This window comes from Argentina silus (assembly GCF_951799395.1).
Source record: "Argentina silus genome assembly, chromosome: 6".
Taxonomy (NCBI): Eukaryota; Metazoa; Chordata; class Actinopteri; order Argentiniformes; family Argentinidae; genus Argentina; species Argentina silus.
The window spans coordinates 9,732,999-9,746,776 of NC_139660.1; the positions used below are offsets into that span (position 1 = coordinate 9,732,999).

The window sequence follows — 13,778 nt, forward strand, 5'->3', positions numbered from 1 at the left end:
ATGGGAAAAATCGACACATCTTTCGAGTTGATTGTCCACCTGAGAAATACAGCAAAGGCTGTAGTGACAACTGAATGAATTACATTAATTGACTGTTGTAGGTTTTAATGATGTATAACCTGTATGGGGAAACAATCTAATGCCATAATCTAATGCCGTAAAATAATGTGCGAAACACATTATTCAACTGACTAATTCAACTGTGAATAATCGAAAACACGAGCTCAAATAAGTTTGTAGTTATTGGATTCATTTTGTTTATTTTTCAAGTTCTGTCAATTTTGGTCGGAGGATTGATTGGTAAGCAAAATGTCAGTGTTCATTCTCCGTCAATTCGATGCAAGTATGAATAACTACATGTATCATACGTTCATTGATAATTTTCCCCATTATTTTGTGATGTTTGGAAATGGATGCGCATATTTGCTCTGATGATCGTCTTCTATTCATCCATCCTGCGATCTATGCTCGCGATTTATCCACTGTGCTTTTACGCACGAAGCAGCTGGGGGTGTTCTGGTGTTCTCTACCTCTCGTCTACTATTGTTCTGAGTTCAATGATCGAAATAGATTCACTTGAACTACAGTATTGTAAAGATTAGCCTCCTGTTTTGTAAGAGCAATCTTTGATATGGCAAACAAATCTATATATCTATGGTTGTATAGATTAAAGAAGCACATTTATATAATCTTAATATGCATTTGATGATCCCTGTAGCTCCTAATCCCACCACAGCCATCCACTATCTGGCTACCAAATATGTGGATCACCACAGGGCCCCCAAATGGTTCATGCCTTGGGGGCCAAACCAGTGTCAGAAGATCGAAACCTTTGATGAGGCTCTCGCAAAGACTCTTGATGCCAACAACATAGCCTTTGCTCTTCACACCCCCACTCCCAACAAGCAGATGAGCACCTGGTTCCAGTTCATGCTTATGATCCTGCACTTTGACATTACTTTCAGAGCAATCAACCAGATTGGTAAGGCTCTTGTAACTTATTTCAGTCAGCAATTGTCTAAATGTCATTGTCAACACTGCCTAAACCAATGTATTTGCATGTATCTGTTCAGAGCAGGGTGCAATGATGTTGGTCTGGCGTTCAAGAACGACGTGGTCTCTCTGTAGACTCCAACAGCCACTCAGATGTTTATTTCCAAGGTAAATCTCCTTCTACTGTATGTGAGAGTATGCATGGATGTAAACTCATCCATTTTGTCATTGCTGACCATGTAACATTGCATGATCCTTGCAGACTTTTGAACATGAAAGATGCTTCTATGAATGTGACCCCCTTCATTTATGGGGCTTGGAATTGTGGCCCACAAGTATTACCTAATTAACGTGTGCCTTCCAGTTAATGATACAGTCAATGTTGGGATTGGAGGAATAAAGGATATTTGACTGGTGGCGAGTTTTTCATATCTCTCAGAAAATACAGACCTAGTATGAGTACAGTACACCTGAGATTCTGTCAACAAGATCACCTTTTGATTTTTCCATCCAAGGGTATTCACCAGAATGGGGGCTTCACCAAGGTGTGGTTCAGCATGAAGATTATCTTCTCTCTCTCTGTGTGCCTTACCACTGTTTACTAGCTCCATGAGTATTATTTGGTCCCTCTATACTGCTGTTTAAAAGGTATAGGTGGAGGTGTGGAGCCAGTTGTCTTAAAAGTTAATGTAAAACCTGTGCTCCCCAGCTCAAGCACTCTCTGTATCCTCTGAGATTACTGTAATGTACTCTGGATGAGAGCTCTAAGCCTGGAGGTGAAATCCTTTGTCATGCTGTAAGGGCTTTAAAATGCTTCAGATTGAGGAGAATAGGAGGAACGTTGTAATATGTTTGACTGATGGAAAAGGACAATCATCTTAGAACTTGAGTGCTTTGGTCTGATATAGCCTACTTATAGGCACTGGATCAACACATTTTGGTTGCCTTCATGGAAAACAGGTAACCTTACAACATAGAATGCAGATGTAACATTTGGAGTGCAGGCACAAAGCCTTGTTCCACTGTCTGTTCATAAGTGTTTTGTCTTATTCAGGATGATATTTGCCCAGGGTGTCTCCTTGACCTTCATAAATGTGCCAGTGGATTGGTTCTCTATGGTCTTTGAGTGGACCTGGATGCTGGTGTTTGAGGATGTTCGGCACGGTATGATGATTGGGATTGTCCTTAACAGCAATCACAGATGGCCTTCATTATGTGGCTGGAACTTTTGTATGCAGGTACTTCTTTTTCCTCTGTGTCATGGTACACCATGTATTCCAGAACATCAGTAGGAAAATAGGTCAATTGCCGGCAATGACAGAGGCCAGAAGACTACACTATAAGGTGGGAGACCAGGGTGACCTTGTTGGGCACAGTACCTCCCCATACCCTGCTGTTCTTTTCAATACTGACATGCCTGTCTTGGTTTTGACAGGGTATTATATTCGGGTTCAAGTTCTTGATGCTGGTGACTCTGGTGAGTACAGCCTTGACTGTCACATTGTTTATTATCAGTCAGGTAAAAGCAACTAACTCACTCTTGAATGACCAGAGAAAGTATGAGGGATATGGAATACACTTGTTCTATTTATCTGTTCCTTTGGTTACTTACTATTTTAATAGTCATCTTAATTCCATAGTTGCAAGACAATGGCATATGGTTGACAGGTTCTTAATACAGTGGTGAGTGTGTGTGTGTGTGTGTGTGTGTGTGTGTGTGTGTGTGTGTGTGTGTGTGTGTGAGTGTGTGTGTGTGTGTGTGTGTGTGTGTGTGTGTGTGTTTGTGTGTGTGTGTGTGTGTGTGTGTGTGTGTGTGTGTGTGTGTGTGTGTGTGTGTGTGTGTGTGTGTGTGTGTGTGTGTGTATGTGTGGTTGAGTAAAAGTAAGTGTTCCTGTTCTATTAGGTTAGTGTACGCTGGCACTGAGGTGACTACTGGTCAACAGTGCCTTTCTCACTGGGATTTATGGCATGTGGAACCTGTACGTCTACACCATCTTGTTCCTCTATGCGCCCTCCCACAAGCATTATCGAGACAAGCCAGAGGACAGAGGACCAACAGGTTTTTCTTTAATCTCTTTCCATAGTCTGGCATGCAAGACTAGTTTTCTCAGGCTCCAGTGAATTAGATTTATTGTTGAAAATGTTAATACAACAAATAATATAAATATTGACTCTGTCAATATTTGCTCCACACCACAGAGTATTGTCCTCTTTCCTGATGTAGTTATTTTGGGGACACCAAGCGGTAAGGATAAGCAACTGAGCAGCTCTACCCCACCAGAGCTTTCAACATCCTCTGTCCTGGCATGAGAGGTTATCTTCCATGTAACATGTTTGGCTGATGCTCTCATTCCTAACATCCAAGTAGTACATCATTCACCCTGAGCAGCAAGCCATATCCCTGGCAAGGTGCATTCTGCATGCAATGTATCTGTTACAGGGTTACAATAAAGGACAAATCCTTGTAATAACCTATACGACCTATAATGTACTACCTAATAACCTATGATGATGATTACCTAGGACACATAGGTCTTCTGTATGTTGCAAACTGAAATTGTTACCTGTATTACCTATAATCTTACTTCACAGTGTATAAGGGACACACTGCATGATTGTATTACATATGAAAATCTATGATATGGGACACATAAAAACGAAAAATTAAATCATGTTATTTTTCAAAATTACATGAAACACTGTGGAAAAGCCTCAACAAATAAACCATTGTAGAAATGTTGGGTAATTGTATTGCATGTTTTTTGCAGCACGCAGATTCAGTTAAGAGTCAGACTCACAGGCAGAGGGCGCCCTGTATTGAGAATGGGAGATGAAAGAGAAATTGCACAATTCAAGTCCTCCAGCCTTTCCACCATTCCATGTACTTAGACAGAGTGGAGTGAAAAGGTCGTTTCTCCTGTCACCCTAGCAGCCGAGCGGATTCGCAAAGGGGCCAAGCTTATTGAATTGGTCGTTGCCGAAGGTTTAAAAATCTTTAATTAGGCTACCATTAATTTGTGTAAAAACAATAATAAGAAACACAGCGCAATTTCCGAGAACTTACGAACTGTATCGATATAAAGAGGCCAATGAAAACAGCTTTTTCGAAGATTGTAGCCCTCCTCTCCTCATCGTTGCGCTGCGCTCGAACCGAGGCCAGGTGAGTGTACAGCTGTCAAGGTAACTCGAAATATATGTGGTCATACAGTCTATAATTCTATACAAATATGTAGTAATAGCTTCCAGAGCGCACGTTGGACCTATTCATTGCTCTATGTATCTTGTGCAACACTTGTCCATGTTTCCCTGACTTTAGTAAACATAATACCAATTGTGCCATAGTATCGCATGTATGTATGGGCGTGAACAAACAACCTGTAATCATAGCCTACAATTATGTTTTTGAAACACATGGAGTGATGTGTGAGGCGCATAAGATGTTGCTATCCAGTTGTTGTTACTGACTCAAATGTATAGTTAGCTCTCCGTTAATAACATGAATGAGTAATAGGCCTAAATATCATGTCAAATTAACATATTTAGTTGCCTTTCAAATGCTATTGTCATGATATGATGCTGAAGATAAAGTAAAGCAGTAAAGAAGGTATTGAAAACCTACCCTATTGGCACACCTTGAGCATCTGAAGTCGATGAAACAAAGGGGTTAGATTCTTTTAGGCAGATCTAAAGATTCTACTTAAAAAATTGCTCAAATCCTTTTCAATGCAATTACATTGTAAAGTGTTACCATGCCATCGCAAACTTGTAAACTTACTTGAATGATCCCACATATTTACAGAATAGCGACCCGACAGTAATTTGTCCTGTTTAGAAATTGGTTAAATCCAGCATCTCCCCACTTAAATGAAATAACCAACATTTCAAACAGTAGAATGGTGTCTGATGATATACTCCAAAAACACGTTTGTTACATGATGGGAACTTATCTGTGATACCAGTGCATTAATTTGAATCTGTGGCATACTCAATAAAAAAGGATGGATCATGTGAGACTATTGTAGCTTGTTGACAATTAAAAAGCTGTCCCTCAATGAAATTGCCAAAAGTCTGTAAACCTCACGTGATGCATGATTCTGGATGAAGTGTGATGAGTCTTTGGAACTTGTGACCCTTGATGATGTGCTGTTGACATAGTATGAGGAATAATGTGTTGAGGTCTTGCCCTGCTAAACACATCACACAAGATTAACATGATTAATTTAAATAATGAAATTATCTGCACATCTGATATTGTCACTGCATGTGCTCTCGGCACACTCAAGAGTGTTTTTACACTCTGATGAAGGTCTCTTGACTGAAACATCAGTGATCATGCAGGATGAAATCCTCGAGATCTGTGCCCAACTCCCTACATTTGCGTAAATCTTGCATTCATGTCAATGAATTTACGCCTGCAGATCTCTTCCACCCTAAACGCGGTGACTTATGCTGTTAAGCACTGTTGCATGGAGTTTTTCTTCACAGTTTCAAATTCTTTAATGTAAAGGAAGGGTAGATTTGTAGATGGCATGCTGCGCCATGCTGATGAACATGTAGGCTGAAATGTTTTTTTTTTACTGTTTTCCAGGAAGATTATAGAACTTTTGCAGAACCTTCAATCCAGTGTACTTGCCTGTTGTCCAGATATGTCTTCTGTTGAACCACATAAATTGCATGATCTTTCCTGGCCCTCATTTGGTCAATTAAGGTGTTATTTTTAAATGTCCCATTAAATGTTGGATTTTTCACACCACATGAGTTCTATGAGCTTTTTCTGCTGAAGAAGTTATCAAATTAAAGTTGTACTACCAGCCTAGTTAGTCATTTGTAGTCAGGTCTGACTCATGCAGTGTTATGTCCAAGACGTACTGCTAGATCTACAAATGAATCCTCTTGAAATGTTTTCTTTTTGATATGACTACCCTATGAATTGTAGGGTACTGTCTGATTGGCCTATGCAATGAAGAATAGGGTCACAGTGTTCTACCACACACATTTCTGTACATTTGTAAAGATCTGTGCAGGACAGATTTTGAATTGAGAAATTACATTAAATTGTTATGTAGAGATCACAATTTAACAAAGGGAAGTAATTAAGTTATGAATGATTGTGACAGATTCTATGTCCCCTTGATCTCATTTGATGAACCAGTTAACAAGGTCTGGCATTGATAAAGATTTATCAACACATGGATAAGGGTGTGATTAGGGATGATTAGGGTAACTGTTTCTTTCTTTTGTGCTTTCGGCATCTCAGTCTCGTACCACCTGAGAGGGGATTTGGTGATGACGTGGGCTGGTACATGTTGCATAGTTACAGTGTTTGGACCCTAGAGTGGGTTAATCTCGTGAGAGGGTGGCCCACCTCCCCATCCCCCACCACCCCCTCCTCCTCCCACTTTTCCACTCAAATTCCAAGCTATGCCTCTGGGGAGCTTGTCTTTGCGTCACTACCCTTGTCACAAAGCCCCTCAGAGAATGCTTCTGGTCTATGCATCTCAATTGCCATCATCAACTGCAAGCCCAGCTCTTGCTTGATATGGGGGAATAGGTCCACATTTTTTGGCTCAGGCCAGTCACTCCTCATTAGAGCAGATCAAAGTGATGAACTTATGTTATAGTCATTGGCTCTGTCAACTAGTGCTCCAGCCTACTCAGTAAGCCAGAACTTTATTGGGATGGCAGAATGCTAGATTTCTTTTTGGTAGTATGTATTGCTAAACACCGCATAATGAACCTAATTTCATACTCATTATGAAATGCACAAACTGTGTATGCAATGAATTTTGCAAATAGTGTTATGCTTGTTTGAAGTACCTTTCAATTCGGTTCATGAGGAGATGAGGAGACCAGTTTCCTTTGACCATGTCAAAACATTTATTTTACAAAATGATAAACAGAAAAATCTAGTCGTGCTCCAGAAACGTTCTCTTATAACATCATAATAACATTGTCATCCAACCTTCCTTGAACGTTACAGGGGCTTTGATGTGATAAAAAAGTTAATGTCCTAATTCAATGTTCAAGGAATGTTCATGGAAGAATTATTGCCTGTCATGGCAGGGATCACCATGAGCAGGTCAGAAGGGACAATTTCACCTTTTCCCCAGCAGGCTCCGGAAGCAAAGGTCCGTTAGGCAGGGATGGAATAATGACGTCAGAGAGTGTTGCCTGGACAACTGAGCAGCATAGATGGAATTAAGCCTCCATGTCTCTCCTCATCTGTGTCATTGGGTTAGCAGGGCGTCTCCCATGCACACCGGCACCCAGTAGTTAGCAGCAGTGGCTTCTGTGTTGGTCCCTCTATGTCTGTGTGTTAAACAAACCAGGCTAACCAAGGGATGGGATGTAAGGAGGAGAATTTCGTCACACTGAAAATTATACCACAGAGATTAGTGTGGATAACAATGGATGAAACAGCACATCAATTAGGCTAAGACGGACACCAGCCTTCTTGTTATGAATTTGGTGGCAAAGGTGGATAAAGCTATGGGAGATATTTTCAAATGCTACAGAGAGATTTTACTGTGAAACATTGTCGTATAAGCCTCTGGGACCTCTTTGAGACCTCAGCCAGTTTGCCATACGGTTTGGGCACCCTAGAGAAAGCCAGCTGAAAATTGATTTTGGTTCCTGTGAATGCCATTTAAAGGGGCTATTCCATTGAGAGTGGTGCATGAGTGGGGTAGAGGAAGAGGAGGGGGTGATGGGAGGAAGTTATTTTTGGAAGCAGGCATCAGTGACGTTAGCCCTGTTTGCGTTTGTGGAAACCATTCAGAGTCTGTTACTGTTGAGTCCCTGCCAGTGAGCTTTATCACAATTCCAAGCCATGCCACCATAACTGCCCAACACAGCCCAGTGGTTTTAGGTCAGAGTGCATTATGTTTACAGACAGAGATATTCTGTCCACAGCATCTCCCTTCTAAGTGTCTTGTCTTGCTATTTTCATCCTGTGCTGAATAAAAAGGATCTGTGTTGCTTAACTAGGCTATTTTTGATGTAGGGGTTCTGTTCACAGCGTCCCCCTTAAATTGGCACATGATCCGATGTTATTGTTAATCTCTGAGAGCTAATGAGAGTAGTGTAATGTGTGTGTGTGTGTGTGTGTGTGTGTGTGTGTGCCATCTGCGTCCATCCTGTGATCTGCAGTGGCAGAGCAGAATGGTCCTGTTACTGTATGCTGCCGCAGCACTTCCACCCCTGTCCCTCTGACAGGATGCCCTTGTTTCCCAGTGTCATTCCCATCAGAGGCAGACATCCTGCTGAGCCCAGGTTAATCCTGCCTCTAGAGGACTATGGTTGTGTTAAGAATACAGCTAATGGTTGTGGCTGATGCTTAACACTGGCGAGGTCACCTCCAGTATGAAGTCTTCATGAACGACAGTGAGAACCTGTGATTCTACTGTGATAGGCAAGAGTCTATAGAGTCTATAATTATCCTATCATCGACTGGCCCACCTAAAGTATGCTCTGACTGCCTCCAGTTTCCAGGCTCGGCCATTGGGCACAGTTGCATACTGTACACTCAATCTGCTGCATGTCTCCTAGGTGCTTCTGCTAGGTGCTCTGGGACTGCACTTCCCAATTAAGCATGCCACAATTAAATGACTTCAGTAATTACCTCGTCCTCTCCATATTCCCTTTGTCCTGTGAGTCACTGGTGTTTGCCTGTGGGACTTAGACGATGTGTAATTGACTGGAGAGGTTACCCCGAGCCCAAGCACAGTTCCGCTTAACTGTTGGGTTAATGGAACTGATCAAAGCTGGGAAGCAAAGCTGAGTGAAGTCTCTGATCAGGTTCTCTGTCGGTGGTGAAGCATGGATGGCACAAGAGTGGCAAATTGAGCATATCCAGACTGATTGATGCCATATCATCAATGTGATTTCTAGATACTGTACTTTTAGGCAAGCTGGTCATGGTGAGGCCACACCCTCTGTCACCTGAGATCTCAGAGAGGGACTTTGGCCATGGTGACATTGGAGCTGGAGAGATGAGGCTTTGGATAAACAGTGTTATGCAAGCCACTCTTAACAGGAGTCTTGGCTACATGCTACTAACTATTAGAGTAGTCCGGCTGAAGCGACATACCATTGTTGCTCGGATGATTATTGTATGCTAAAGAAGAATTCAGTGGCCAATTGGACGGAGATGTGGTTTAGAGCGGAGGTGGTTGAGAGCTGACAGACACTCCACCAGTTAAAGCTGATGGCTGGCCTGGAGCTATAGCAAAAGCAAGCTGGCTAGGGAAGTAAGGGGTTGCTTAGCAACTGCAAGACACAGTGGGTAATAAAACATCTTTTGTTTCAGCATCGTACAATAACAGACCCTTCACTGCTTTAATCTATGAAATCTGCAGTTTATTCTAGGTTATTATGGTTACTATGTCAGATTTAGGGTAGTCTAGCAGATATTTCTGTGTGACCATCCTACGGGGACATTAAAAGATAGAAAATTCCATATTTCCTTTATCCCCATTCTATGAACAGTCTTTTGTGGCTCTGCCTTGTTGGAACTTTTAAATAGTGCTGACATGCCATAGTTTCCCTCTAATTACACACGCACAATCTGATCCTGTTTTTAGTAAATGTGACCCACAGAGCACCTTTCTGTCCCCTTGCCCAATACAATCCCTTATCTTACGTGTTGGGGTTTATATGGGAAAATCTGCAAGATCTTATTGCAAGATCACAAATAGATATAAAATACACCCCAAAGTTAAAACTTTGTTTCCCCTCAAGTTTGATGCATTGATGAATGGAAATGTAAACAACAGTCTTTCTCAAAGAGCATATTCTTAAGTCTCCTTTTAGTTTCATATTTTAAAAGTTATTAAGAGGAACAAAAAACAACCCTATTATCAGAAGATTAAAATCAATGAGTGTAGTGTAGCATTTGGACTCTGCCTGTCCCTCACTTTATGACATGGTATTTTGAAGATTGTTTCTTCTGGAGTGCACTCTCTGCTCTCGATGACAAGTTTCCTGCCTGTTGCCTAGCAATGTCAGAATAAGCTCCATATGGCTCCAGTTCTTTACTAAAGTAGCTTGGCATTGCCATTGCTTCTTTTACACACTCACCAAGTTTAATGACTGTAATTCAAAACAAAACTCATTGGGACAACTCCTGTCCTTCTTGTGTATAGGGTGTGACCCATAAAACAAAGCATTACTTCCCTGTGCTGCTGCAGGCCTGTTCTGTCCTGGACTTTCATGTTGTTTAGCGTCATTCCTCGGTTTGCAGATACATTTTCAATGACATGAATGACGTTGACAAGTAGGGTTTCAACTTGCTATTTCCATCCATTAGTGTGCTGACTACAAATTATCTGTGTTGTGAAACAGTCCTTAATCAAATTATCATGTCTCATTTTCGATAAAGATGAAATCTTTTGCCATACTGTCAATCATACTGTCAATCTTACATAAGTCTCTATTTAGGCTAATTGCCAACCTGTTGCCTAGCAATACACCCAGACTTAGGCCTTCGCCCTTCTCAGAAAAACCTTGACTGAATTATAATTTTATGCTGTTTTCTGAAACCTGCAGTTGGAGGTCTACTGTTGCATTAGGCATTTGTTATGCACTTGTGATCTCACAGGCGTAATATAATAATGTGGTCACTAAGTAGTAGTCATTTCTATCCAATCCAAATTACAATTCACAGTGACCATATATGTGCTGTTGCTGATGCAACTGAGCTATCTGGATCACTCTTCGATGTTTCTGCTATGGAAAAGGTAGGGCACATACGTACAGTATTTGCACAAACTGTCCTACTTAATGCCCATTAAGGCCTGATCATTTTAGCCAATTCAACTCTGATGGACTCAAAGTGCTAAACACGCTGAACTTCCCGAGGCTAGCTGCAGCCAGTCTAAACCTATGGGAAATCAAATGTTCTTATGCACCGGATAACATTGAAAAAAGGCCACTCCATTTTGCTCAGTGTTTAATCTGAATCTGAACCTGAACCTGAACAGCACAGATAAAGGAGAAAACATATTTTGGACTTGTGTTTGGCTGCTCAAGTCCTGTGGAAAACCACTGTGTTGGTTAAAGTCTATAGATCAGAGATGGCCATGCAGGTTGAATCATGTTGGGCCTCATATTGGGTCAGACTGTCGAACTCCCCTTTTTGTCCACTCACAGTCCAAAGATCTAATTTGCTTATGTACAGTAGTGAAAAATCTATTCTCCAGGAACAAGATGGTCGCCCTGCTGTAGAACATAGGTTTTCCTGCTTTGTGTTGGTTTAAAGAGAGTATGGCTTTGCCGAGAGCTCTGAGATCTGTGAACCAGACGTCTGACTGGTTTCACTGGAATGTGCTGAATAATGCTAAATTGACTGACTGGCAATGATGGTGAGCAGAGGAAGACTCCACCCATAATGACTGTCATCATCAGTCAATGTCTACCTAGCATGGGTAGCGCCCATAGGTTTTTGGTAAGTAATACTAATGTCTTCTGTACCTATAATGCTGAATACAGGGTGAGACTGTCTGTGCCAGGGTTGGAGAATATGTGTTGTTCTCTCAGCTCAGTTCATCACTCATCTCTGGTGTTTGGCTCGTCTCGCGTAGCCATACCTCCAAATCACATTGTTCTCACACCTCCTTTGTAGGTCTGGAGACTTTTAGATTAGCTGATCTGGCTTGGATTGAACTGTACAGAGAGATGGGAGAATGTGGTCACAATTTTATTGGATGTTACATTCCAATAACCCTCCCCCACATGCCCGTAGTATGGTTGCTTGTTGTTATGTGCGTTGTCTTCTTTTTGACTTTTAGGACTATTTCGCAGAGAGTTGTTGCCTCCGCTAGCTTCCAACATTGAAGAAAATGGAAAAAAAACCTGAAGGAAAAACTGAATTCCGTTTATTTGGAGCTCTGCCCAAGCAAAGTATTTGATTGGTTTGGCGTGTCGGGAGGCATCACTTATTTAAGGTTAGGGTTCCACTCTTTTGTAGTTACTTTCTGCAATGGATTTCCCCAGGCTTTCCGAACGAGGAACTAGCCTGGTCTCAACAACGTTAGTGTTTGACTGGCTTCATGAGAGTAGGCAGGCTGGCTGTTGATTGCCCTCTCCTGGGAGGAAGAATCATTGCAAACAGCGAAGGCTCATATTGTATCCAAAGCTATACTAATAAATTTGCTTTTTTCATATAAATGTATGAGTGTAATGAGCAAGCAATGACATTTCCTACCGTTAACTACATTTCCGTTATTATGCTTCCCCTCAGGTTTCCTCATCTGTGCAGGACCAGAGGATAAAGAGCACGTTCCCATCCCCACACAGAAAGGTCAGTTTCGCTCTACATGGCACATCTTTCTCTCTAGCCTACCAGGTGGACCTGGTGACCCCATGTTGTAATTGCGGGCTTTGTTAGAATGCATCAGGTTACAAACATGATTTTTGTGAAACTAGATACATTATTCACGCCTTTCCAGGATTCCTTCCCTAAAATTATTATTTTTTTTAAAGTAAAAGTCTTGCAACACCTGTGAGATGACACTGCCGTCCGGTTATAGAAAAGTAACACAAAACAATACAAAAAAAATGCATCACACTTGTGCCTCATCTTTAATTTTCTATTATTTACTTAATCAGAGGAGTAAATCTCTGTTTGAATGTGATACAGTGTGGAATTGTATTTTATGTACACCTTGTACACCTCATAGTGTACTTCTGATCCAGTATCAATAATGTCAAGTTATTTGAGATAATACTAGAGCTGATGTTAAATCAATGTCTTCAGTGGGCTATTTTTCTCTTGAGATTTACATTCCAGTAATGTAACCGACAAACCTAGCTAGTTCTTACAATTAGATGCATACAATGTACATATAGCAAATTCAGAGGTGTGTAAAGTATGCTTAATATTTGTGGTGTTCTTTGTTTGAGGTAATGTTGTAGACCGATGATCTGTTTATGCAACCGATTAGCCACACGATGGCACTGTTGGGCAGCATTTTGTATTCCATGCTACAACAGTCACTTCTTTGTCTATTTGGATCTTATCATTTGATTTATGGAATATGTAAATGTTATCCACAAATCTAGGTCATTGTCATATTGAAATGCACACCACTGTGTATAACAGACTGCATCTGAGGTTATAATTATATACAAGCTCATCCTAAAAGTCAACCATATTCTTTGACTGAGTAATCAGGCCACTGTGAGACTGTTTGAGGGCACAACAATGTCTTGGATAATTGGAGAATACATATATAGCCTACTGTGTGATAGACTCTCAGCCATGTATTCAGGGTATTCTCACAAGGTTCAGGAAAACACCTCATGTGTATACCCATGTACAGTACAGGTGTCCAACTGGTTCCCTCAGGGGAGTATGTATGTCTACTGTATCTCTTGTAATTGCAGTGGAGGAGTGAGAGTAGGAGAGAGAGAGCCAGGCTGATTACACAGGTGTTCAACAATGGCTCTTTCTCCCAGTCGACAGGTGTGACGCAGGTGGGGCCTCTCTTCTGCACACACTGAAGATGACTCTCTCATAGCCTTCTGATTTTAACAATGAAGTTGGGAGCTTGGCATTAATCCTTTTCCTTTGGAGCTACTACAAGAAATCACCTTTATTGTGACAAAACCTTGATATGATTGTTTGCAATGTGAGATCCTCTCTTTCCTCTTATAGAACCTCATGTCATTGTTGCATAATGCAACAGTTTCACTATAAAGATGCTTAGGGGGTAGCCTTTGATGTCAAGATGAATGGTTAGGGTTAGTTTCTGTGAGGCCATTAGAACTGAGCTGTTCGAGTGTGT

General features: G+C 41.3%; 1 protein-coding gene and 1 pseudogene across 3 annotated transcripts in view; both read left to right on the top strand.

Moving 5' to 3' along the window:
- LOC310805785 (protein wntless homolog) overlaps positions 1–13,778 on the top strand; it is a 20,963-nt pseudogene continuing 7,185 nt past the window's right edge. The window contains exons 1-9 of the transcript in view: positions 1–60; positions 234–300; positions 719–993; positions 1,256–1,400; positions 2,048–2,147; positions 2,275–2,337; positions 2,429–2,550; positions 2,937–3,052; positions 12,233–12,292. The product of the transcript in view is annotated as a protein wntless homolog (transcript). The remainder of the gene's footprint in view (positions 61–233; positions 301–718; positions 994–1,255; positions 1,401–2,047; positions 2,148–2,274; positions 2,338–2,428; positions 2,551–2,936; positions 3,053–12,232; positions 12,293–13,778) is intronic.
- Positions 4,118–13,778, top strand: part of gng12b (guanine nucleotide binding protein (G protein), gamma 12b) — a 27,181-nt gene continuing 17,520 nt past the window's right edge. The window contains exons 1-2 of one of the 2 annotated variants that reach the window (XM_083671985.1): positions 4,118–4,153; positions 12,233–12,292. The gene's annotated coding sequence lies outside the window, so the exon portion shown is untranslated. Of the gene's footprint in view, positions 4,154–12,229; positions 12,293–13,778 lie in introns of those variants that run through there. The other variant, XM_083671984.1, reaches the window with a different exon arrangement.